Genomic DNA, 27309 nt, shown 5'->3' on the forward strand with positions numbered 1-27309 from the left:
TTTGGTATCCTGGTCTTCCTTTTTTCACCATCATTTCCCCTACCCTTTCCCGCCCCTTTCTATTTTGACATTGAGAAGGTCTCGGCGGAGAAAGTGAGGGAAAAACAGAAAAGAGAAAATATGAAAGCCAGAATGGGACACGCTATTCCAGCAGTGGTTGCACAAGTGCCAAATACAGAAGTAAAATAGCTCTTTATTCCTACCCAAATTCCCGTGTTTGTGCATCCCAGGATCGCATTTGTTCTTTTGGTCACAGCGTCACACTCGGAGCTCATATTCAGCTGATTATCCTCCATGACCCCCAAATCTTTTTCAGAGTCACTGTTTCCCAGGATAGATTTCCCCATCCTTTAAATATGGCCTACATTCTTTGTTCCCAGATGTATACATTTTCATTTAACTGTATTAAAATACATTGTTTGCTTGCACCCAGATTGCGAAGCGATCTAAATGGCTCTGAATTAGTGACCTGCCCTCTTCATTATTTACTACTCTGCCAATTTTGGTGTGATCTTCAAACTTCATCAATGATGATTTTATATTTTCTTCCATGGCATTGATAAATACGTTAAATAGCATAGGACCAAGAACGGATCCATGAGGGACTCCACTCAAAACAGCCCCACTCAATGATGATTCCCCGTTTAGTTACATTTTTAGACTTATCAGCCAGTTTTTCCTCCATTTAGTGTGTGCCATCATAATTTTATATCATTCTAGTTTTTTAATCAAAATTTTGTGCAGTATCAAGTCAAACACCTTACAGAAGTCTAAGGATAGTATATATGATGAAACTATATAATCTGTTTACTCCCCAAATACAGAACAGAAATATTTATTGAACACTTCTGCTTCTTCTGCATTATTATCAATAATTCTTCCATTTCCATCTAGTGAGGGTAGGTATGCTAGTATATGTTTACTGAACATTCTGCAGAGCAGCATACAGCATAAAGGTCACATAGTTGATACAACTTCAAGTTCATACACCCATTTTTCTATTTAAGAAGAAATGATGGCTTATTTTTGCTGGGATGGTGTGCAATGAATACTGCTGCACTGATATAGGTCACAATCCTGTAATTAGATCAATGAGCACAGAATGTTGTTAGCAACAGATTTGTCAGCCTGCAAAGGCCCAAATATGGGATGAAATGTGTGACAAAGACCCAAAATGAAGGACGCACAATAATTGAATATGTAGGAAGCACAAAATGCTGTGGGATTCCTTTCTTTCATTGAAATAACTGCCTATGATCATATTCTTATGTTTCTTTATTTCTGATGTAAACAATTTTCAAAAATAACACTCAAGAAACACCAAATTTGCATGGAAAAAGAGAATTTTGGGATTAAAATGAGTGACATCCTCGCAGGACTGAGGCCATATTTTATGTTTCATTCAAGTATAATAATTATAAAGCAAAATGAAATGTTTTCAACTGATTTTCCAGTAATCATTTATTCACAAGTAAAAAACAAAATCAACACCTATTTACTGGCCACCACTAAATTGGTCTTTATTCTAGTTTTGCTGCAGTGTGATTGTTTTTAATAAGCACAAAAGGAAATGCACAAAAACAGTCTAGAAAAATCAAACTGATTGAGCATTAGGGCTATTTATAATCTCCTTTTCTCCAGTGAGTTTGATCAGCACTATACCCAGGGCTGCTCCAGGATCGATTTTTTTCATCCATGATTGGAGGTGTAATTTTGATGTGAACTGATGAACAGATGATTGCCCTGTGGTTAGGCAGTGGAAACCTCCATGTTACTCAAAGGTTAAAACCAATAGTAACATCCATTAGCAGCAGGATAGGGGCTAATAGCCATTGATGGACCTATCCTCCATGAACTTCTAGAGCAAGGTTTTTCAATCCTCCTCCTCTTATCCCTTACAGGAAAATCCCAGTGATTTGGTGCTAGGAATGTTAGCAGGTCTCTAACTGGTAGCCTGGCAGCCAGGAATTCTTTGTGTTTTTTCTTTGTTTTTCGATAGCTTATATTGGGCCTCCTTTTACTCCATTATTTTGCTTCCATCTTCTCTCTCCTCCCTTGGCCTCTGTCCTGTCACCAATCATCAGGGCTCCTACCCTCACTGACATTTCTAGCTTTGGGTTCTTGTGACCGACTTTGCCTTCACTTGTGGCTTTTGTGCAGAAGTTGACAGGTTCATGGACAAAGTCTACTGTGGAGCTAGTGCTGTAGCCAATCACAGATCGGAAGCCGGAAAGCCAGCAGAGGTAGGAGGGATGTGTTGCAGCTGATGTAGGGAGCTAGAGGACTTACCTTTTCACCTGCAGGATGACAGGTAGCATAGCTTTAAAAAATAATCTGAGTGTTTTAGCTGTCTCCCTAGTAGGCAGGATGCTGTATTTCCAAGAAACCCTGTGCCGTCTGGTATGGTTAGACCACTTAATCTGAAAGATATGGAGGAAGCAACAGAAGCTGGGTAGAGGTCACTTATGGACTTCAGTGTGGGTCTTCAGTATTGTCAGTCCTTGTCTCTTTTCTTATTTAGCTCTAACTTCTGACTTCCGTGTCTCCTTTCTTTCTTTCAGAAGACAAATTCAGGACCCAAAACTTACCAGAAGTCGAAGCGGGAGGCAGAGTCCAAGCCCCGAAGCCAGGGTGTCAGGTTGAGTCAGGATTCAAGGAGAAGAGCCGGGGGTCCGAGTCAGGGTTGAAATCCAGGAGTGAGTCGAGGGGCAGGTTAGTCGCTACCACTGGCTAGGGAGCCTATGCAGCTAGCTGAACACTTCCTGCAACTTCTCTTGGGCTTAAATAGGGCACCTAGGCCAATCAGGGACCTCGAGGGAAGTGGTCAGTGTGGCCTTCCACCCTGATTCTTCCTGTGGTGTTTATCTCCACAGGGTCAATGTGATCATGCATATGGCTCTACCATGGCTGTCAGGAAATTTCTGTAGACGGGCCATCTGTCCCTCAGGCCCAGGATCTATTCCCTGCAGAACCTCACACTGATATTCCAGCCTCAACCCCTGAGAGAAATCGTGTGCCAGAGGAATTCTCAGCTGGGAAGGGGCCTGTCCCAGAATCAGAGCCAACTCTTTCATCAGTTCACTGAGGCTAAGAATATTTCTTGTGCAATAAAGCGTAGTTGTTCCCAGCCGCCAGAAGGGGCAGCCTAAATGGCAACGAATTGCAATATGGGAAAATCACCATGCTCACTGGTGGTGGTTACTTTACAAGGAAGCTCATGTGCTAATAGGAAAGTATCACAGAAGCAGTCACTTCCGTCTTCCACTTTATAAAAAAACCAGGAAAATAGCATTAGCCCTCCCTGCTCTGTCTGCTTTGCTGTCAAGCTTCTGCCTGGCAATTTCCCCAGGTCCCGCCTGCTAACTTTTAACTCAATTGTGCATATAAAGCAACAGCACCAGGGGCAGGAGTCAGCGAGACAGGAACTCCATAGCGTATGTGTTCTGTGCACCTGCCATGGCCCAAGAGATGGCAGTGTGATCTAATGGCTAGAGCACAGGACTTAGATTTGGGAATCCTATTCCACCACCGCCACTAGCCTGCTGGGTGACCTTGGGCAACTCACTGCACCACTCTGTGCCTCAGTTCCCCCATCTGTAGAATGGGAACAATAACACTGAGCTCCTCTGCAAAGCACTGTGAGATCTACTGATGGAAAGCACTGTGTATGAGCTATTATCGTTATAATATTAAATAGAATCCAGTCAGTGGAGACAAATCAGCATGTGCGGAGGAAGAGCTTTTCAGAGTGTTTCTATAGGTGCTTACTACAATGATATGTGCTGTATCCTGTATCTAAGCACCCCTGCCAGTCACTTTACTCAGAGCTACTGTACCCGTGGCAGCCCACAAGCCTTGTGCAGTGTCCTCATTCATCTGCTTTCCTTCAGGCCTGGGTGGTAGTGAGCCTGGCTGCAAGGGGCAGGCACAGGCTACACTGGGTGGTGGGTTAGAGTATGGCAACCGTGCCCTGGAGCTCCTCAGGTCACTGGTGGGTCACTTAGCTGACCTGCCCAGTATAACCGCGATCCTGTCTACAGCATTCCGATGCCACTAGCTGTCCCACTAAGTACAGCCCCTCGCCAATGACCACTCTGGGGGGGCGCTCTGGCTTGGCCTGTAGCAGAGCACTGCACAGCGATGCCTGAACGCACCCGTGCTAGGCGTCCAGGAAATACAACAGAGCCTCTGGCAAGTCGTGGGCCCAACTCTCTGCTCACAGCTGGTTAAATCATGCATCAGTGCTGTGACACCAGAGTGGGGGTATCAGCAGAGGTGAAAGTAAGCCAGTACAGTGCGGTATGGCGTACCAGCAAGAGCCAGTACGCCATGTCAGACCGGACCTGCTTCCCCAGGCTGGTGCTTTAAAGGGCCCCAGGCCCTTTAAAGCGCCTCCTGAGCCCTGGGGTAGCGGCGGCAGGGCTCCGGCTGTGATTTAAAGGGCCCGGAGCTCCGTGGCGGTCAGAGCCCAGGGCCCTTTAAATCGCCCCTGAGCCCTGAGACTCCCAGCTGTCTCTGCAGCTGGTAGCTCTGGGGGTGATTTAAAGGCCTGGGGGCTCCCAGCCACAGCTGGAGCCCTGGGACCTTTAAATCTTGATTTAAAGGACCCGGGTACTTAAAGGTCCCGCCTCTTCCGGTTGAGGCCACGCCTCTTCCAGTCGAGGCCACGCCCCCCTGCCCTGGACTCCGGAGGCACTGATTAATGAGCTGTGGCAGGAGCGGGAGAGGGGGCTGGTGGGCTCCAGCATGGGACAGGAAGGTTCTCAGTTTCTATAAGTATTTTGGGTGGCACAGAGCACTGCCTTCCCAGCCTGAGGAACAAGCTCTGCTGTAGCCAGCTTTCAGATAGCTTGGGGGGCCTGTTCGTGAAACTGACACATCCCTCCCTGACTACGATTCAGCCGTGCTTTCTCCCTGCTCTAGCCATGTGCCATGGTGACCGGAGCAGAGAGGGAAGGGGAACGTGAGGGTGAAGTTGTGGATCCACCAGTCCATTTTGATCAGTCTGTAAATGAATCCCACAGGGAGGATTTTACCTGCTCTAGTTTCTCCAATTTAAAAATGTTCTCAGTTAAAGGTTTGGAAATATGTGAGGGTGGGGAGGGCAATTTCTGGGAAACAATTACAAAAACGCCTCCAGTGGAAGAGAACTCAGTGGTGTGGAGTCTGGGTCTTTTCTAAGCTCATCTTGGTCTGTTGATGCACACATAGCAGTCCTGGAATGAAATGGTCAAACAGCATGAAAGGCAATCCCTTTCTCTGGAATCTCAGCCCAACCCCAGTGCCTGGAAGCTGAAACAAAAGCCAGCGCTTGGCAGCTCACTTTGTAAATGGAGGACCTCACCAGAAGTCCATTAGTCCCGCGCTCCATCCTCTCTCTATCACCTCGGAAGGATCTCCCCCCAAAGTCTGGCATCTTGTTTTTCCTCACTAGAATCAACACAAGCACCGAGTCACCTGTATCAAAAAATCTTTCTCCAGCATGCCTGTCATACCATGTTTTCTGAAACTTCTGACTCTTTTCAAGGCTCTGATGCATTAAGTCCATCACAGCCTCGAAATCTTCTTTAAAATGAGTGACATACACACACACACACACATACTGTCCTGGCTCTTCTGTATTACCCTCCCCTGAGCCTCAAATGAAATCCAGGGGTCTCCTCATCTGTCTCCCGTAAAGGAGATCAAAGAGGGCAAACCCTGTAGACTCTTGGGCTACACTCCTGTAAGCGAATAATAGATAAGGGAATAACACATCCCGGTAATTCTCTCACTGGGGAACATACATCCTCAGCATAGACGTCAGCGGTCCATTGAATCTTTCCACCAGACCTTTGGTCTCTGGGTGATAGGAGGCATCATCATTTTACATGTCTCACTCCGCACAATTCCCATAACTTCTTGAATACTACAGATAGAAATTTGCACCATGGTCTGACAAGATTTCTCTGGGAAAACCTACCCTGCTAAAAAATGGAAATTAGGGTGGTAGCCATGTTTTCAGCTTCTATGTTAGATAGAGCGGTGGCTTCGGCGTATCTGGTGGCAGAATCCACCATAACCCGGATGTATTTCTTTTCATTTCTGGAAGGTCTGAGTAGAGGTCCCACAATATCCACAGACACTCTGGCAAACACTTCCTTGGTGATGAACAAAGGCTGCAAAGGTGACTGGCAGGGTCCCTTTAACCCCTTATGCTTTGACATAAAACACAGTCCTTACAGTCATCTTTTCCTGTCTCGAACATGTGAGGCCAATCAAAATTCAGTGTGACACTATCTCAGGTTCCCTCCACTCGTAAATGTCCAGCAAAGGGACAGTCATGACCTACTTGCAGCAACTCTGGCCTATGCTTGCAAACTCACCAGGGCATTTCCCTTTTCCCTGTGGGAGCCTCCCTACACAGCAAGCCTCTTTCAAGAAAAAAACTTACCATTTCCTTTCCCAGCTGGGAGCTGCATTCCTCTCCTTGTTCAGAGGAGGATCAGCCGCTGGTGCCTCCACAAATTCCTTTTGAGTCTCACTCAAGTTCAGAGCAGACTCAGGTAAAGCAATGTAATCTTCAAACCCTTCCTCTAGGGACAAACTTTTCCATTCAGCTGACAAAGGACTGAAGGCTTTTCCCTCCCCTGCAGCCCTCCTTGCCATGCACAGACAAGCCAAGCGAGGCAGAGCCAGACTCCTTCTGGCAGCAAGTTATGCTATTAATCTGCTTAGGCATGGCTAATATATCCTTACCAGTTAAACCATCATTGGGAAGTAGATTTTTAATACCGACATCAAGAACTCCTTTAAAATTCTCGTACTCAGGGTAGACGTTGGCCAACGGTACAGTGACAGGCAATTTGGCCACAGCCAATAGACTGAAGGTTTACCAGGAATTCTATCTTCCTCCCTTACCAAACTTTCCCTGACCCAAGTGACTTGGGACACAGTATCCCTCCAGCCCTTACAAGCTATGCTGATTACCTTAGCATTTTTAATAAATTCTTCACTACCCTCCCAGGGCTCAGTCCTAATCTAGTTCACAAGGATTTCTTCCAGCTCCGCCACTGCCTATGGAGAAATGGTGGTGGTACTCACAGGGGAAGGTAGGGTGTGGTCTTGGGGGTTTCTTTAAGCCTCAGACAATTCAAGTTTTATATGGCCAGGAGACCCACAGTGATGGCAGACTAATTGCTTTCCCTTTTGATGAGGTTTTAAACACTGGGCTTCCTTGGGGTTTTTTGTCCAAGTTGAGGTTTAGGTTTATTTCCAATCCCCTCTTCCCATTTAACTTGGTGACATGGGGATTTCCCTTCCCCTGGGGTTTGTGCCCCCCATGGGCCCTTGATTCTACATGTTCATCAGCAATTTCTGCAGCCTCTAAAACTGTGCGTGTTTATTTGGCACAGATGACTGCCTTTACTTCATGTGTAACTCGCCATAACGATTGCTCTTGGGCCGTCAGATCAAACAGTTTTCTATAATCACCTTCAGCCCCTATCCCCCTCCCTCATTTTCTCATAAAATTACACGTTGATGTACATATTAAACATGAGTGACACTGTCAAACATTCTGAGGTTTCTATACTTCACTTGATAGGGGTAAGCTTAAATCTTTTCAATACATTTTCTTTAAATTTCTTGTACACCTCAGCATCACCCTCTTCCATATCACTAAAAACTTGTCTCGCTTTCCCAGTTAATCTGACTCTGTTTATCCTCTGGGATATTGCGCATCCTACATCGTGTCTGAAAGATGGACAAGTTCTCTTCTCTACAGTCACTTTATAAATTGGACAGACTTTCTCCCACTCCCTCGTGTTGTGTGTGTGTGTGGGGGGAGGGTATACACATTGGATGAGAAGCCCCTTTTGCTGCTCCAGTATTTTGAGCTGCATTGCTGGAGCTTCCATCAGCCTCCTGTGGGCCTCTCTTGAGCTTCTTCGTTGGTGTCAACTGTTGCTGTTTGTTCCATGCATCTCTGATGGGCCTGGGATGCTCCGGTGTCCCTGATCCACAATTCCACCATCAGTCTCTGGTGGTTGCATTCTTCCTTAGCTCCCAGGTGCTGCAATTGGATCAGTTCCATTGCGGTGATCACTTCTGCAGGGTTTGGGACAGGATGGTTCTCACCTTTTGGATCCAGCTCCATCTCATCATCTTCCTTTTCCACCTAATTAAACTTAAGAGCAAAGCTCTCAGCTTTTGATCTGGGGGTTTCCCCTTGCAGGATATTCCCTCTGCAAACATAAATAGTCAAAGTTTTGCACCAAAAACAAAGCTTGTAGCCAATCCTATATGAAGATTTACTAAGTAGGAAAAGGAAATTAGAGCTCTATTTACAAGGTTAAAGCAAGCAAACATAGACACACAAATGAGTTAGTCGTAGGTTTCAAAAGGTATTATAGGCTTCTATAGTCAGTAAACTCACTTGTCCTCTAGGGCTAACCCCAGCTAAGCAGTTTATGATAGAAACACACACACCCCGAGTCCAAGCAACATAGAGAGGCTTAGTTCCTTTGGTTTGCGGATTTATCCCCCTACTTCCATGTGCTCTGAGCTGCAACCTCATCTGATGGGAGGAGTCCACTTGCATGAGTCATCTTCACAGGGAGGAGAGCAGAACAACAAGAGTCTTTAGTCCTTTCCAATCCAGTTATAGGGAGTTTCCAGTTGTAAGATCCAATCCTAACCCATCTGGTATTGAAGGGTCTCCTCTTGGGGAGGGGCATAATAATTTGTGTAGAAGAGCAACTCCTCACACTAATTAACGTCCCTCTCCTGTGTGATGATTTATACAGTCGCAGAGGCTCACAATACACCCACTCAAATACTATGTAACAATACGGGACACAGATATTACAAGTAAGATTAATGCATTGTTGGGGTACCATTAAAAGTAACTATAAACCAAGGCCTAAAAAACCCAGAGCACCTAAAATTTTGTAACAGGAAAAGCACTGATAAGATTTGCTGTACAAATTTTTTTGGACTTTGAGTAAAATAAAAAATTCCCTGACAAATTTGTGTTTGCAGAAAATAAGAGATGTTAACATTAAAGAATCCTAGTGTGCTCTCTAAAATTCCCTTCTTAATAGACTAAGGGGGAGGGTAATATACACAGACTGATCTATAACATTGAAATGATTGTTAAAGATAAGATTTGACAGCTTTGTTAGCTATATTTGTAATGAATTGTAAATAGGGCTATTGAGTAAGTAGAGATAAGGTAACAGGCAAGCCCAGGTTTTGCCTGGCATGAGTATATTTTTGTTAATTTCTTTTTGATATAACTGGCTGATTTGTTTAAAATGCTTTGGCAGGATAACTAATGTGTCATGTTAGAAGATGTAAGTAAAAGATATGAATATGTAATGGAAAAACAAAATCTTCCTTTTTCTGCAAAACATAAAAACAGGATGCCCCAGGGCAAAAGGCCCCCGAAACTGGAAGTTCAGCAGGAGAACTGTAGACATTAGATGTGTAATGTATAGCTTATATAAAATTCAATGGATAGTGTGTTGAATGCTGATGGGAGAAAAATTAGGTAGTGGAGAATGTAAAAATGTGTAAGAATACATGTAAAATGCCCCCCTCCCGCCCCCTTCCCCCCACCAAACTGGAGAAACATTGGATCAGAAACTGAAGAACAAGACTAAAAGAGCAGAGCAGGAGCGCAGAGGAGGTGACGAATGTCATGGAGGAAGGATGGACTTCTTGGTCCCCTGGAATGCAGTAACTTGAGCCCATTTATCTGTTCTGTCTTGTCTGTTGTTACTTGTCCGGCATGAATGTATGTGCCAGACACTACAAGTGGTGATAATTCTGTCTGAAATTGTATTGAATAAAGGCAAAACTGATTGAGTCTAAATGTGGGGGGAGGCGGGGATGAGACTGTGCTCCCCAAAACATGTCACAGCTCACAACCATTCAATAGATTTTGAACACATTCTTATGCCTATTTCTTCACTATTAACCCACAAGTGAGCCAGACACATTCCAGCTATGTATCTGTCAGTGTCCAGGTGAGACATGGGGACCTCGGTATGGTCTAGCACCTGGCCTGCCAATGTCTCTGCAGAGACCCACAAGGCAGCTGATTTGAGCTCATGGTAGAGTGGTTTTGTGATATGGTCACTTGTTCAAAGGGAACTGGCCAAAGACCCCCAAACTGCCATCAGGGGCTGTGACCTTTTGGTTATGAGATTTGGGTTGGGTGTGAACCATTCCCCTCGAGAAGGCTCTGTAACTCCATTGCCAAACCCTAGCCATCCAGTCCCTTCCACAGTTTGAAGGATACATCATAACGGAAAGCATCAGAGAGCTGCTAAAGTTTTCAATTCCTTAGAACGAGAAAGCGAATAGCAACACGAGCACAGCACATTTCGGGCACCTGTTGTGGCTGTGGGGTCTGCCTGCTGCCTTGTGACACCGGTTCAAAGAGAGACAGGGGTGGTTATAAGGTGCCAGCTGTGTTGGTACCTGGAGCCTGCGGGTACTAACGGTGCACAGAGAGCTACCCTGGGAGGCTTGGCTGCTCCCTGATGTTCCCTATTTTTCAAGCACCGATTCTTTGTGCCTCCCTGAACCCCAGCATGGAGCATTCCACTGAGCAGGTGTTTCCAAATGAACTGGAGGAAGGAGGTTCTGCCAGGCACGGTCCCTCAATATTGGCAGTGCCGTCACGTTCATACCAGTGTGGGATGGGAGATGAAGCTCCCCCACCCCCCATGCACTGAGAGGGGCAGAACTGCCTGGACGCCAAAGTACTTGACTTGGAGTTTGAGCAGCATGTGTGGTTAAAACCCCTCTTGCCAGCAATCTGCCATGGGGATCTCTGCCTGGCTTAAAATACCCATGTGGAGTGGCAGAGCTATGCCACGTTTGAGAGATGTTGGAACGAATTGGTTACAGGCTGACCAGTCGTGTTACCGGTGCTCCCAACACCCAGTGCTTTCTGTGTCCTGCAACATCTTCCCTTCCCTCACCACGTGGGTTCCCCGCTATGTACCATCTCTGCTGCCCCCGCTGCTGTGCTAGGGGCTGCGAGACTCCCATCATGGCCTGTTCCCCGTTTCTGAAAGGGCTGGGGGATGCCCGGGTCTTGTTGGCTGGTGTGTGCATGGTGCTAATGACACCAAGAATAAGGGCTGCCTTTGTGCAGCTTTTGGGGATCTGCTGTGGAAAGAAGAAGCGAGGGAGACTAGCTAGTCCTCAGTCAGGGGCTGGCTCAGTGCTTAGACTGTGCTGCTAACAACACCAAGGTTGTGAGTTTGGCTCCCTGTGCAACCTTGGTGCAGTCCTCAGATTGTCGCTCCTGCTCTTCTGCTGCTGCTCAGTGAGAGGCAGACCAAAAAAGAGGGAGGCAGCCAACAATAAGCTATTTTCTGCTGGCGAATGACCCCGTGTTGGCCTCTACCTGCTTTACCAAAGCTGTGGGAGGTGCGCGGCTTGTGGCCCTGCTAGCTCGGTTGGTTAAAGCGTGGTGCTTGCGACCCCTGAATAAACCCCGTGTCCTTCACACTCACTTACCTTCCTGATGCCCAGGTGACCCCCCACGACCTCCAGCCTTGCTCGCCATCACCCCACGTGACCTCACGGCCTTGATACCCAGCCACACTGGTCCCTGTGTGACACATTGACTCCAAATGCACCCTGTGTCACGCCACTGTCGCCGGCGTGACGCTCACTGACCCAACTGATAACACCCGCTGCCTCCAAAATAATCGCCTGTGAGCTCTGGGAGACCCCCATTGACTCCAGCCAAGCCCTCACTGATGACTGTGTGACTTGACCTCTTCCAGTGTCACCATCACTGATAACGTCACAATACCCAGATACCTGTAAGTTTAGCCACTAGGACCCAATGTGACCCCCAATTGCCTCCAAATTATTCCTCAAAGACCCTGCATAGCCCCCACGTTAAATGCCTAGTCCTCACTAACCCCTTCATTACCCCAGTTGTTTCTATGCTTAGTTTCAGTGACTCTAGATGACCCCCAGTGATACAAAAGATCCTTGGATGACCTGATGTGACCCACCCCTGCTTCAAATAGAGCCACATAATCCTTCTATTCATATGACCTCCCTGACCTCATTGACCCATTCATGACCCAACTACCTGGAAATTCAGCTTCTGTGACCCTAGATGACCTCCTTTTTTCCAAATATTTTTGATGACCCCACATGAATCAGAGCTTTCTGCTACGTGTCCTCATATGACCTCTCACTTCACCACTCTCACTTCATGCCTGCCCCTATTGACCTCTTCATCACCCCAATTGCTTGAAAACTCAGCTTCTGTGACCCTAGATGACCTAATTTCTTACAAATATTTCTTTGGTGACCCTGCATGACCCCACATTAATCAGAGCCATATGCTACTTGTCCTCATATGACCTCACTGACTTCCTTCCTACTCTCATTGACCTCTTCATGACCCCAATAGCTTGGAAACTCATTTTCTGTGACCCTAGATGACCTCTTTTGTTCCAAATACTTCTTTAGTGACTCTGCATGACCCCACATTAATCAGAGCCATATGCTACTTGTCCTCATATGACCTCACTGACTTCCTTCCTACTCTCATTGACCTCTTCATGACCCCAATAGCTTGGAAACTCATTTTCTGTGACCTGAGATGACCTGATTTCTTCCAAATATTTCTTTCATGACCCTGAATAAGCCCCTAATGAAACAGACCCTTCTGCTACTTATCCTCATATGACCTTGCTGACTTCATTCCTACCTTCATTGACCTCTTCATGGCCCCAATTACTTGGCAACTCAGCTCCTGTGACCCCAGATGACCTCTTTTATTCCAAATATTTCTTGGTGACCTCGCATGACCCCACATTAATCGGAGCCATATGCTACTTGTCCTCATATGACCTCAGTGACTTCATTCCTACCCTCATTGATCCCTTCATGACCGCAATTGCTTGGAAACTCAGATTCTGTAACCCTAGGTGACCTCATTTACTCCCAATATTTCTTGGTGGCCCCGCATGACCCCACATTCATAAGAGCCTTATGCTATTCATCCTCACATAACTTCTCTCACCTCATTCCTGCTCCTATTTACCTTTTCATGACCCCAATTGCTTGGAAAATGAGTGTCTGTGACTGGAGATGACCTCATGTTCCCAAATATTTCTTTGGTGACCCCGCATGATCCCACATGAATCAGAGCCTTATGTTGCTTGTCCTCATATGACCTCACTGACTCCATTCCTACACTCATTGACCTCTTCATGACCCCAATTGCTTGGAAACTCATTTTCTGTGACCCTAGATGACCTCTTTTGTTCCAAATATTTTTTGTGACCCCCCCATGACATCACATTAATCAGCACCTTCTGATACTTGTCCTCATATGACCTCACTGACTTCATTCCTACACTCATTTATCCCTTCATGACCCCAATTTCTTTGACACTCAGCTTCTGTGACCCGAGATGACCTCATTTACTGCAAATATTATTCTGCTGACCCCGCATGATCCCAAATGAATCAGAGCCTTATGTTACTTGTCCTCATATGACCTCACTGACTCCATTCCTACCCTCATTGACCCCTTCATGACCCCAATTGCTTGGAAACTCAGTTTCTGTGACCTGAGATGACCTGATTTCTTCCAAATATTTCTTTCATGACCCTGAATAAGCCCCTAATGAAACAGACCCTTCTGCTACTTATCCTCATATGACCTCGGTGACTTCATTCCTACCCTCATTGACCTCTTCATGACCCTAATTGCTTGGAAATTCAGTTTCTGTGACCCTAGATGACTTCTTTTATTCCAAATATTTCTTTGGTGACCCCGCATGACCCCACATTAATCAGAGCCATATGCTACTTGTCCTCATATGATCTCAGTGACTTCATTCCTACCCTCATTGATCCCTTCATGACCGCAATTGCTTGGAAACTCAGATTCTGTAACCCTAGGTGACCTCATTTACTCCCAATATTTCTTGGTGGCCCCGCATGACCCCACATTCATAAGAGCCTTTTGCTATTCATCCTCACATAACTTCTCTCACCTCATTCCTGCTCCTATTTACCTTTTCATGACCCCAATTGCTTGGAAAATGAGTGTCTGTGACTCGAGATGACCTCATGTTCCCAAATATTTCTTTGATGACCCCGCATGACCCCAAATTAATCAGAGCCTTCTGTTGCTTATCCTCATATGACCTCACTGACTTCCTTCCTACTCTCATTGACCTCTTCATGACCCCAATTGCTTGGAAACTCATTTTCTGTGACCCTAGATGACCTCTTTTGTTCCAAATATTTCTTTGGTGACCCAACATGACCTCACATTAATATGTGCCTTTGGCTACTTGTCCTCATATGACCTCACTGATTAGATTCCTAGCCTCATTGAACTCTTTGTGACTCTAATTGCTTGGAAACTCAGTTTCTGTGACCCCAGATGACCTTATTTATTCCAAATATTTCTTGGTGACCTCGCATGACCCCACATAAATCAGAGCCCTCTGCTACTTGTCCTCATATGACCTCACTGACTCCATTCCTACCCTCATTGACCTCTTCATGACCCTAATCGCTTGGAAATTCAGTTTCTGTGACCCTAGATGACCTCTTTTGTTCCAAATATTTCTTTGGTGACCCCGCATGACCCCACATGAATCACAGCCTTCTGCTACTTGTCCTCATATGACCTCACTGACTTCCTTCCTACCCTCATTGACCTCTTCATGACCCCAATTGCTGGAAAATCAGGTTCTGTGACCCTAGATGACCTCATTTGTTCCAAATATTTCTTTTGTGACCCTCCCATGACATCACATTAATCAGCGCCTTCTAATACTTGTACTCATATGACCTCGCTGACTTCATTCCTACCTTCATTGACCTCTTCATGACCCCGATTACTTGGAAATTCAGCTTCTGTGACCCTAGATGACCTCTTTTGTTCCAAATACTTTAGTGACCCCGCATGACCCCACATGAATCACAGCCTTCTGCTACTTGTCCTCATATGACCTCACTGACTTCCTTCCTACCCTCATTGACCTCTTCATGACCCCAATTGCTTGGAAACTCAGGTTCTGTGACCCTAGATGACCTCATTTGTTCCAAATATTTCTTTTGTGATCCTCCCATGACATCACATTAATCAGCGCCTTCTGATACTTGTCCTCATATGACCTCGCTGACTTCATTCCTACCTTCATTGACCTCTTCATGACCCCATTACTTGGAAATTCAGCTTCTGTGACCCTAGATGACCTCATTTGTTCCAAATATTTCTTTGGTGACCCAACATGACCTCACATTAATATTTGCCTTTGGCTACTTGTCCTCATATGACCTCACTGATTAGATTCCTAGCCTCATTGAACTCTTTGTGACTCTAATTGCTTGGAAACTCAGTTTCTGTGACCCCAGATGACCTTATTTATTCCAAATATTTCTTGGTGACCTCGCATGACCCCACATTAATCAGAGCCCTCTGCTACTTGTCCTCATATGACCTCACTGACTCCATTCCTACCCTCATTGACCTCTTCATGACCCTAATCGCTTGGAAATTCAGTTTCTGTGACCCTAGATGACCTCTTTTGTTCCAAATATTTCTTTGGTGACCCTGCATGACCCCACATGAATCACAGCCTTCTGCTACTTGTCCTCATATGACCTCACTGACTTCCTTCCTACCCTCATTGACCTCTTCATGACCCCAATTGCTTGGAAACTCAGGTTCTGTGACCCTAGATGACCTCATTTGTTCCAAATATTTCTTTTGTGACCCTCCCATGACATCACATTAATCAGCGCCTTCTGATACTTGTCCTCATATGACCTCGCTGACTTCATTCCTACCTTCATCGACCTCTTCATGACCCGAATTACTTGGAAATTCAGCTTCTGTGACCCTAGATGACCTCATTTGTTCCAAATACTTTAGTGACCCTGCATGACCCCACATTAATCAGAGCCATATGCTACTTGAACTCATATGACTTCAGTGACTTCATTCCTACCCTCATTGATCCCTTCATGACCCCAATTGCTTGGAAACTCAGATTCTGTGACCCTAGATGACCTCATTTGCTCCCAATATTTCTTGGTGGCCCCGCATGACCCCACATTCATCAGAGCCTTATGCTATTCATCCTCACTTGACTTCTCTCACCTCATTCCTGCTCCTATTCACCTTTTCATGACACTAATTGCTTGGAAAATGAGTGTCTGTGACTGGAGATGACCTCATGTTCCCAAATATTTCTTTGGTGACCCCACATGATCCCACATGAATCAGAGCCTTATGTTACTTGTCCTCATATGACCTCACTGACTCCATTCCTACCCTTATTGACCCCTTCATGACCCCAATTGCTTGGAAACTCAGTTTCTGTGACCTGAGATGACCTGATTTCTTCCAAATATTTCTTTCATGACCCTGAATAAGCCCCTAATGAAACAGACCCTTCTGCTACTTATCCTCATATGACCTCGCTGACTTCATTCCTACCTTCATTGACCTCTTCATGGCCCCAATTACTTGGAAACTCAGCTCCTGTGACCCTAGATGACCTCATTTCTTCCAAATATTTCTTTGATGACCCCACATGACCCCAAATTAATCAGAGCCTTCTGCTGCTTGTCCTCATATGACCTCACTGACTTCCTTCCTACTCTCATTGACCTCTTCTTGACCCCAATTGCTTGGAAACTCATTTTCTGTGACCCTAGATGACCTCTTTTGTTCCATATATTTCTTTGGTGACCCAACATGACCTCACATTAATATTTGCCTTTGGCTACTTGTCCTCATATGACCTCACTGATTAGATTCCTATCCTCATTGAACTCTTTTTGACTCTAATTGCTTGGAAATTCAGTTTCTGTGACCCCAGATGACCTTATTTATTCCAAATATTTCTTGGTGACCTCGCATGACCCCACATTAATCAGAGCCCTCTGCTACTTGTCCTCATATGACCTCACTGACTCCATTCCTACCCTCATTGACTTCTTCATGACCCTAATCGCTTGGAAATTCAGTTTTTGTGACCCTAGATGACCTCTTTTGTTCCAAATATTTCTTTGGTGACCCCGCATGACCCCACATGAATCAGAGCCTTCTGCTACTTGTCCTCATATGACCTCACTGACTTCCTTCCTACCCTCATTGACCTCTTCATGACCCCAATTGCTTGGAAACTCAGGTTCTGTGACCCTAGATGACCTCTTTTGTTCCAAATATTTCTTTTGTGACCCCCCCCATGACATCACATTAATCAGCGCCTTCTGATACTCGTATTCATATGACCTCACTGACTTCATTCCTACACTCATTCATCCCTTCATGACCCCAATTTCTTTGACACTCAGCTTCTGTGACCCGAGATGACCTCATTTACTCCAAATATTATTCTGCTGACCCCGCATGAATCAGAGCCTTATGTTACTTGTCCTCATATGACCTCACTGACTCCATTCCTACCCTCATTGACCCCTTCATGACCCCAATTGCTTGGAAACTCAGTTTCTGTGACCTGAGATGACCTGATTTCTTCCAAATATTTCTTTCATGACCCTGAATAAGCCCCTAATGAAACAGACCCTTCTGCTACTTATCCTCATGTGACTTTGCTGACTTCATTCCTACCTTCATTGACCTCTTCATGACCCCAATTACTTGGAAACTCAGCTCCTGTGACCCTAGATCACCTCATTTCTTCCAAATATTTTTGATGACCCCGCATGACCCCACATGAATCAGAGCCTTCTGCTGCTTGTCGTCATATGACCTCACTGACTTCCTTCCTACTCTCATTGACCTCTTCATGACCCCAATTGCTTGGATACTCATTTTCTGTGACCCTAGATGACCTCTTTTTTTCCAAATATTTCTTTGATGACCCCCATGACCCCACATTCATCAGAGCCTTCTGCTACTTGTCCTCATCTGACCTCACTGACTTCCTTCCTACCCTCATTGACCTCTTCATGACCCCAATTGCTTTGAAACTCAGCTTCTGTTACCCGAGATGACCTTATTTCTTCCAAATATTTCTTTGATGACCCCGCATGACCCCAAATTAATCAGCACCTTCCGCTGCTTGTCCTCATATGACCTCACTGACTTCCTTCCTACTCTCATTGACCTCTTCATGACCCCAATTGCTTGGATACTCATTTTCTGTGACCCTAGATGACCTCTTTTTTTCCAAATATTTCTTTGATGACCCCCATGACCCCACATTCACCAGAGCCTTCTGTTACTTGTCCTCATATGACCTCACTGACTTCCTTCCTACCCTCATTGACCTCTTCATGACCCCAATTGCTTTGAAACTCAGCTTCTGTTACCCGAGATGACCTTATTTCTTCCAAATATTTCTTTGGTGACCCCCACATTACCCCACATGAATCAGAGCCTTCTGCTACTTGTCCTCATGTGACCTCACTGACTACATTCCTAAACTCATTGACCCCTTCATGACCCCAATTATTTGGAAAATCTGGTTCTGTGACCTGAGATGACCTCATTTCTCCCAAATATTTCTTTGGTGACCCCGCATGACCCCAAATTAATCAGAGCCCTCTGCTCCTTGTCCTCATATGACCTCACTGACTCCATTCATAGCCTGATTGACCTTTTCATGACCCCAATCGCTTGGAAACTCAGTTTCTGTGATCCTAGATGACCTCTTTTGTTCCAAATATTTCTTTGGTGACCCCCCTTGACCCCACCTTCAGCAGAGCCTTCTGCAACTTGTCCTCACATGATCTCACTGACTTCCTTCCTGTGCTCATTGGCCTTTTCATGACCCCAATTGCTTGGAAACTCAGCTTCTGTGACCCTAGATGACCTCTTTTCTTTGAAATAATTCTTTGGTGACCCTGAATAACCCCCTCATTAGTCAGAGCCTTGTGCTACTTGTCCTCATATGACCTCTGTGACTTTATTCCTACCCGCATTGACCCCTTCATGACCCCAATTGCTTGTATATTCAGCTTCTCTGATCCTTTTTGACCCTAAATGCCTGCACACAAAGCAGGCACTCCGGCACTAGTGTTAATCCATTTACACCGGGACTCTTCCCATCTGCGCATATCATGCTAGACTCTGAAAGTCACTGTGATGCATGTTGCCACTTCCCAAAAGGGGCAGTGGAGGGCTAATATTTGTGGTCAGTCTTGCTTAGCTGGTCAGAGGCTTGTGTTAGACACACTAACGTAGTGAGATGAAGCCTGAGACTTGGAACTCATTTATAGGAATTGGCCACTGCTCTTTTGTCTCTCTGTTATGGACAGTGAGGCCAAAAACCAGAAAAAGAGGGAGACCAGGTACCTGGCAGGGAATGGGAGAGAGTGTTCTTTGGCTGCTCTCAACTACTTTGTCCTTCTTGTGGGCCAGCTCGGTCATCTGGTTACAGTGTGGTGCCATTAACACCTTCTAAAAAGAAGGAGCAAGCAGCTGTTTCTCCTTCCGTGTCTCCTGACAACCTTCTGCTGGAGAACAGGATCCATAGTGCCAATTACTGGGGAAATGGGTGCCTTGGTTTCATGAGTGCAAATGAGCAAAACACATTTTTGCTGAGTAGTTTATTTATTGAAAATGCTGTTTTGTTCAACCTGAAACTATTGGTGAATTCATGTCTCATTTCCTCAGCCTTATCCAGTGATCCAACACACAGCAATTATATTGTTTGGAAACATCAAAGCAAAATATTTTGTTTCCATTTGAGTGAAAGTTGTTTGGTTTTTTGATTCACCAACACATTCATACGCATTACTTTGTTTTGCCTACCCAAGCAAACCTGTTTTTAGTTTGCCAAAATTGCCAGCAAATTGAGCAAGTCATCCTTCCCCCAGCTTTATTTGTGAAGGGCTTGTTTGGAGTCACGTGTCCAATTGACAGGCAGCAAATCTCTGAGGGTGGGTTGCAGCCGATTGTCAGGTGCTGGAGGGGATGTCAGGGGCAGGTCTTGTACTCCTTGCGGCCTTTCCCTTCCTGCTAAGGACTCCCTGTAGAAAACTCCCTCCATCCATTTGCCACTCACTTTCTGTTCAGCCTGCTCAGCTACTGGTTGCTCCCCCATGGGTTACATGCTCTGCTACCTGCTATGACCTCAGCAGGTCACATCTCTGTATTAGCCACTCAGCGCGCACTCTCCCAGCCTATCCCAGCCCTCCTTGTCTCCTGATCAGTCTAGTCCTCACACATGCAATGACCTGCACCGGCTCTGCCCTTCTATGCTCTGCACTACTTCTAAGCAGACTGTTCTTCCCCAGAGCCATGATCCATGTGAGAGGGCCTCTCTGACCATGTTTACTTGAGGTGGGGCCATCGCTGCCTCTGGCTAATGTGCAAGATAGTTTCCTCCTCACTGATGTCACCTCCTCAGGTGAACCCTTCCTTGCTCCCAGTCCCAGCCCTGACTCCCAGCTGGGCTACAGCTGCCTGGACAGTCCCAGGTTCACTTCCCTTTTCTGTACCACCTCATTTATCCAGATGTGTTCTCTGCTGCTACATCTGGCTGGGAGAGGTCTTCCAGTGACCTCCCCTGGCTGTCTTTTGGCACGTATGCTCAGTCCCAGAGCATCCCTGTGCTTTAGAAGCAACCAACAGATGCCTTAACACTGTTCCTGGATCTGAATGGGTAACAGCTGAGGTCAGGCCGAGCCAGATGACTCCATCAGACCCCTTCTTCTGTCCCCATTTGTCTGTGTGTCAGAGGGATTCTCACAGCAGAGGGATGACAAATTCTGTAGGTGAGTCCCAATGCAAATTTGCCTTCAGAGCCCTCTCTAGCCCCAGCCCAGGAGGGTACGATCTGCTACCAGCTCCTTTTTCCATGGGAATGCCGGAGCCCAGCTGGGGAACCAAAGTAGAAGCCAAGTCATGTTACCTCCCACACACTTTAGGCAGGTATTTAGTTTTATTGTTTAGCTCTTTGCCCCAGAGTCCTATGCTAAGTCCGATGCTGAACCACGGGCTTCTTATAGACATTCCAATGCTTCCCTAAGCTTGGAGCCTGCTGCCCCTCCCCCTGTAACCTTTGGGAAACTTCCAGTCCATCCGAGTCACCCCCAGTCTGCCCTTTCCCTGGAAGTGGAACTCTCTGGGTTCGGTGGCTCCAGGCAGGCATGGAGGAGTTGGGCTCCAGGCCCCCAGGCCCACCCTTGGAGAACATAGTGGGCAATGTGAGAAGGAAGGTGAGCTGGAGGTTACTGGTGGGGCCTGGCATTCATGGAGATGGGCTTACTGTCCCCTCTGCCACTGGTTTCCTGAATGACCTTGCCCAGTACCTATACTCTGCTCCCCATCTCTGCCAGGGCATGGCAGTGGATCCCTGGCTCTGGAGCTAGAGCCCTGGCTTCCCCAGGTGAGGATAGTGCCACTCCTGCATGAGAGGGACCCACTCTCCGCCTTGAAGGGTCCAGGTTTGTCCATTGGTATAGGCCTTTGCTGGGAACCCCTCTGATCTCATCCCACTCTGCTGGCCCCACCCAGCAGACTGGCTCTCAGATTGAACAACAGGTTCTCTGGGGAGTTTGCCTGAAGCCAACGCTGGTGAATTCTCCCTGCTGCTCAACCTGGGGAACCAGATAGAACCAGCACAAGAGCAAAGCCTGATTTTCAGGCCTGATGCAGTCAATACACTTCGTGAGGGGTGGGCTGGAACTTCAGGATTACAATGGACAACTCAATGTTTATCAACTTTGGGGCCTCATCTAGGAGCAGAATATTCCTGACGTAGAAAACCCAGCATCGGGAACTTCGCACCTAGGGGCAGGGCAGGGTGTTTTCTGGCACGTGGACCCAGAAGGACTCTGCCAATCCCATGCCAGAGCAAGCTGCACCAGCCTGCTGCAGGAACGAGGGATGCCGCGGATTCTCTACCACTTCCCGGCTTTCCCTCAGGACTGGCTCTTTCCAGACTACAGGGTGTAGCCCCGCCACAAGTTACGGGCACTGGGTGAAACCATCACCTGGGTAATGCAAGAGGCCAGACGAGAGGGTCACAATGGGCCGCTCTGGCCTCCACATTTCTGACACCAACTCTGTTCCTTCTGTCAGTTTGATTATTTCACCTCACACTCTGTCTGCGACCTCTGCCTCTGTCACTTGGCCCACCAGCTCTATTGAGCTAAATGTTCCTGGGTTAAACCGAGGCACTGCAGTGGGTGTCCCAATGTGATGAGAATATTTAAAACATCCCCAAAGCACAAATTACCACTCATTTCTCTGATCGTACAGTTCACATCACATCATAAGACTATAAAAGAGAGGGGCCAGGAAGCCCGAAGTGAACTATCTTTCACCTAGGAAGACAAAGGAACCAACCCTTTGACTTGGGGGATAGATCCTGACCCAGGAGTTTGGTCAGTCATCTTGATGGAAACGTGGTTAGAATTTTACCATGAACCAAGCTTAGCTTGTTAAGTTTTAGTTACTAGAAAGAGTTTTATCCTTCTTTCTCTTTTAACCATTTCTGACATTAATCCTTATACTTGTACTCACTTAAAATCTCTCTCTAATTAAATAAACTTGTTTTATTTTTAATCTCAACCCATGCAGTGCTGTGTTTAAAGTGAACTGTTTGATAACGCCAGTTAAAGTAACAAACTGTTGAATATTGACTCTTTAAAGGAGCAACGGACCTTAATATTCCTCTGATTGTTCCAGGACAGGGCTCAGGACATTTCAGAACACATTGTTTTGGGAAAATTCAGGGCTGGGGAGAGTGAGGAATCACCTACCAATTGTTAACCAAGGCTGGTGGAGACCAGGCAGGATCCAGGATCCAAAGCCATGGACCAGAGCTGCCCAAAATATAGCTTTAGAGCACATGCCTTTGTGGGAGTCCCAGGCAGAGTCACAGGAGGGAGGCATTGTGGAGCACTTGGGGTGACAGAATAAGAGGTGACACAGCTCTTCACTGGTCTAGATTGCATACCAGAATGTGACAAGCTGTAAGGCATCTTTGTACTTTTTTATAATGTGCTTTTAAAACCTTTTACTTTGTGTGTCAAGAGACCTCTTCAGCTCACAGCTTTAAAATATTGACTCTGGCTAAAGCCTTTTGGATTGAGTCCATACAATCAAACTACCATGGCCAGATCCCCTCCAAGCCCCTAAACATTCTTACATGCAACATACCTGTGACCTGTCTCTGTACAACCCTCAGTTTGAATCATTTGGAGTCTCCTGGCTGGGGTCTGGAGTCTCAAACAAAACTTGAATCAGCGGTCTAGTCGAGTGTTTTTTCTCCACATTGTTCTTGTGATTGCATTCACCAGCAGCCAGCCCTGCTGTCCTGCTGTTATGACATGTTTCAAAAACCCCTTGTGTCAACGGTATATATGTTTCTTCAGGTCCCACAACTTCATCTATATTCTTTCTCTTCATGACCCACTTGACTGCTTGATTCAAGAGACTTTTAGGCACTTTCATCTTTAATCAACAGGCCTGTTTAAATTACCTATCCTCTTCTATACAAATGTGGCACAATGCTTTTAACCAATAGTTTAGGGCTAATATTTCAAAAGTCCATTGGTCTCTCCCCCTAAGTAAGGAGGAACTTTTGTTTAAGGGCATAGGAGGATGGGGACTGTTGCACCCTTAGTTTTGTATTATTTTTATATCTTACACATTCATGAGCCAGTTCTCTTGCAGGATTAAAACCCAAACCAAAACAAGTTATGTGATAAATGCTTTTTCCTATGATTTAAGTGCATAAACATTGGGAAAAATGTAATTGTAGCCTAAAAAGCCATAGAGTGACTTCTACTGTAATCTGCATTGAGATGAATAGGCAAAATTCTGGCCATGCTGGTCTTCATTAGACAAGAAAACCTGCCATATTTCCTTGCTGGGCACAGTGTAAATGCTGGGATTCAGCACAGAATTAATAACTAGCAAGGCAGTGAACAAGTCAGCCAAGTATAAAATGGTACACTCTTTTACATTGCAGGCTACATCTATAAGCAATAAAATAAACAATGGACATCAACAGACAATAAATACACCAACTCCAGTCACAAATGTCCTAAGCAGGGCCATAGATCTCTGATTTGTTATGCATAGTGATATTACAGCTATTGGACTGGTCGATAAATCAGACCACATGTAAGAAACTGAGCCTCCACGTAATTATAGAATCATACAAATGTAGGACTGGAAGGGACCTCAGTAGGACATTTAGTCCAGTCCCCTGCACTGAAGCAGGACTAAGTATTGTCTAGATCAACCCTGACAGGTGTTTGTCTAACCTGTTCTTAAAAACCTCCAATTCCACAACCAGAGATTCTACAACCTCCCTAGGTAATTTGTTCCAGTGCTTAACTAACCTTACTGTTAAAAAGTTTTTTCCTAATGCCCAACCTAATTCTCCCTTGCTGCGATTTAAGTCCATTAGTTCTTGTCCTGTCCTCAGTGGTTAAAGAGAACAATTTATCACCCTCCTCTTTATAACAACCCTTTACATACTTGAAAACTGTTATCATGTCCCCCCTCAGTCTTCTCTTCTCCAGAGTAAACAAATCCAATATTTGCAATCTTTACTCATAGGTCATGTTTCCTAGACCATTAATAATTTTTCTTGCTCTTCTCTGGACTTTCTCCAGTTTGTCTACATCTTTCACAAAGTACAATGCCCAGAACTGGACATAATACTCCAGTTGAGGTCTTATCAGTGCTGAGTAGAGCTGAAGAATTACTTCTCATGTCTTGCTTACAACAATCCTCCTAATACATCTCAGGATTATGTTAGCTTTTTTTTTTTGCAACAGTGTTACATTGTTGACTCCTATGTAGTTTGTGATCCAATATAACTCCCAGATACTCTGCCGTACTCCTGCCTAGGTAGCCATTTCCCATTCTGTAGTTCTGAAATTGAGTATTCCTTCCTAAGAGGAGTACTTTGCATTTACTCCAAAGTGCTTGCAACCCCTCCCAGCTAGGTATTGTCCGCAAACTTTATAGGTGCACTCTCTATGCCATTATCCAAATAATTTATGAAACTATTGAATAGAATTGTACCCAGGACAGATTCCTATGGGACCCCACTCAATATACCCTTACAGCTCAAATATGAACCACTGATAACTACTTTCTGAGTACCCTTTTCCAGTGCACCTATATTATAGTAAGTTCATCTAAGCTATATGGGACCCATGCCATGTCACCATGTTGTCTCGAAGGGCCTCTGAGGAAAAAAGGGAAAAGAGGGTTTTGATGGCCCACCTTCTCTTCCACCATCCTTTCCTGCTGTGACCTGGGGCACTGGGAAAAGGGAGTCTTGATGGCCCACTGTCTCCTCCACTGTTCTATCCTGGTGTAGTTCAGACTGATCCAGTGGGATTGCCATCCCCGTCAGCCCATTTGCTGCACTGCAGACTCCTTCCTCCACGAATGCTGGCAGGGCCTGCCAGGTGTGCCCTTGTCCCTACATGGGGCCCCTGCTCTCCCTCCTGGTTGATCCTGCCTGCAGCATACGCTTGCCTCATAGATTAAGGCAGGCATGTCTAAGTACACATGGCTGGTACAGTGAAACCACGGCTGGCTCATTAAATCAGTTATGGTTCCTTTTGGTCACTTCAACCATTACTGGGATAACTGTGGTAATTCTAGCACTAATACATGCTGATGAGCGCTGACCTCCAGGGATGCATGCATTTATCAGACCAAAACCTACCTGGGCTTGCCCGGCCGCTTTGGTGTCTCTAGATAACTTCAGGCCCATTGCGTTTCCTTGTGGCAATGTCAATGCATTCAAATGTTTGGCCTATCAACTTTTGATCAGATACTATCATAGTTCTGACCATAAACGATGCTGACTAGTGATCCAGCATGACCTGCCGGGCAGCTTAAGGGAAACCAAAGTCTTTGAGTTCCAAGTGAGGTATGATTGCAAAGCTGAAACTTAAAGGAATGGAAGGAAGGGCACTACCAAGAGTGGAGATTGGAGGTTAATTTGACTCAACATGGGCAACCTCACCTGGCCTGGACACAGAAAGGATTGACAGACTGATAGCTCTTCCTTGATTTTGTGGGTGATGGTGCATGGCTGTTTGTAGTAGGTGGAGTGATATGTCTGGTTAATTTTGACATCGAACAAGACTCTGGAATGCTAACAAGCTATGCAACCCCAGAGAGGTCAGCACCTAACTTCTCAGAGGGACAAGTGGCATTCGGCCAACTGAGATTGAGCAATAACAGGTCTGTGATGCCAGTGTGATACCTGCCCTATGCTGACAGGTGGAGGTAACCTGTTGAACTCCATTCATGATGGGGAACAGGGAGTGCAATCGTTCCCGATGAATGACAAATTTCCAGTAAGTGCGGGTCATAAGCTTGTGTTGATTCAGAACCTGCCATTTGTACACACCTCCCTGGTCACAGCCCTGGTGGAGTGCCGAGAAGATGGTCAAACTAGACTATCTAGAAGAAGTAAAAGTTGTAACCAGGTTTCTATAGGTAAACCTGCAAAAGGCTCATGAATAGGGTTGCATGTGCTGGCTCAGGCCCCCACAGCAGAGCAGCTGTGGTGGAGCCATACCAACAGTCTTGGATGCTTCTCCATGTGCAGGATGGGAGTCCGATGGTGAGGTCTTGTGCATGCAGAGGGCTGGGCAGCCTCCATCCATGCTTGCTCCATTCCCTCCATGTCGCTGGGGGAAAAGAGTCTGAGGCTGTTGGAGGGGATTTCTTCCATCAGCGCTGATCCAGCAACATGTAACCTTTGTGTCTTCCGCCATGTGTGTACCTGAGCTGCTCTCTGAGCCACTGTTGCCCTCCCAGCTGTCTGTCCATCCCTGTCAGCAAGACCATCCTCCCCAACTCCATGCTGCTTTGGCATGCGTGAGTACTTGGGGAAGGATGGGACTGGGATGGGCAGGTGACTGACTGTGTGGGGGGACATTCAATGCAAGCTGCAGCTGGGATGGTGCACAGAAGTTGGTTTTGAGGTAGCCTCTGTCATTTCTGCCTCCCAGGCATGCCAGGAAAAGAGGCAAGACCCAGATCCCTGGGAGAGGGTAAGGCCATGGTGGTAGTTCCTCAGCATGCCTTTGGGGATGATGCCCCCCGCCCCCTGAGAAACATGTGTTGAGAATGCTGGGGCTTCTCACGTAGAACTTCTATGCCATCTCTTTGTCCACTCTGGGACAGTCTGAAGTCTTGGGATTCACTGTCTCAGGCACTAAGAACTGGCCATGTGAAGTTGGGATGGTGGACTCCAAAAGAGCAGAGCCACTCCTCAGTGCAGTCCCCAAGACTGCCCGCAGTGAAGTTGGAGGTGATGCGGTGAGGCTTGAGCCGACATTTTCAGT

Source organism: Lepidochelys olivacea (assembly GCF_965140295.1).
Source record: "Lepidochelys olivacea isolate rLepOli2 genome assembly, chromosome: 4".
Classification (NCBI taxonomy): Eukaryota; Metazoa; Chordata; order Testudines; family Cheloniidae; genus Lepidochelys; species Lepidochelys olivacea.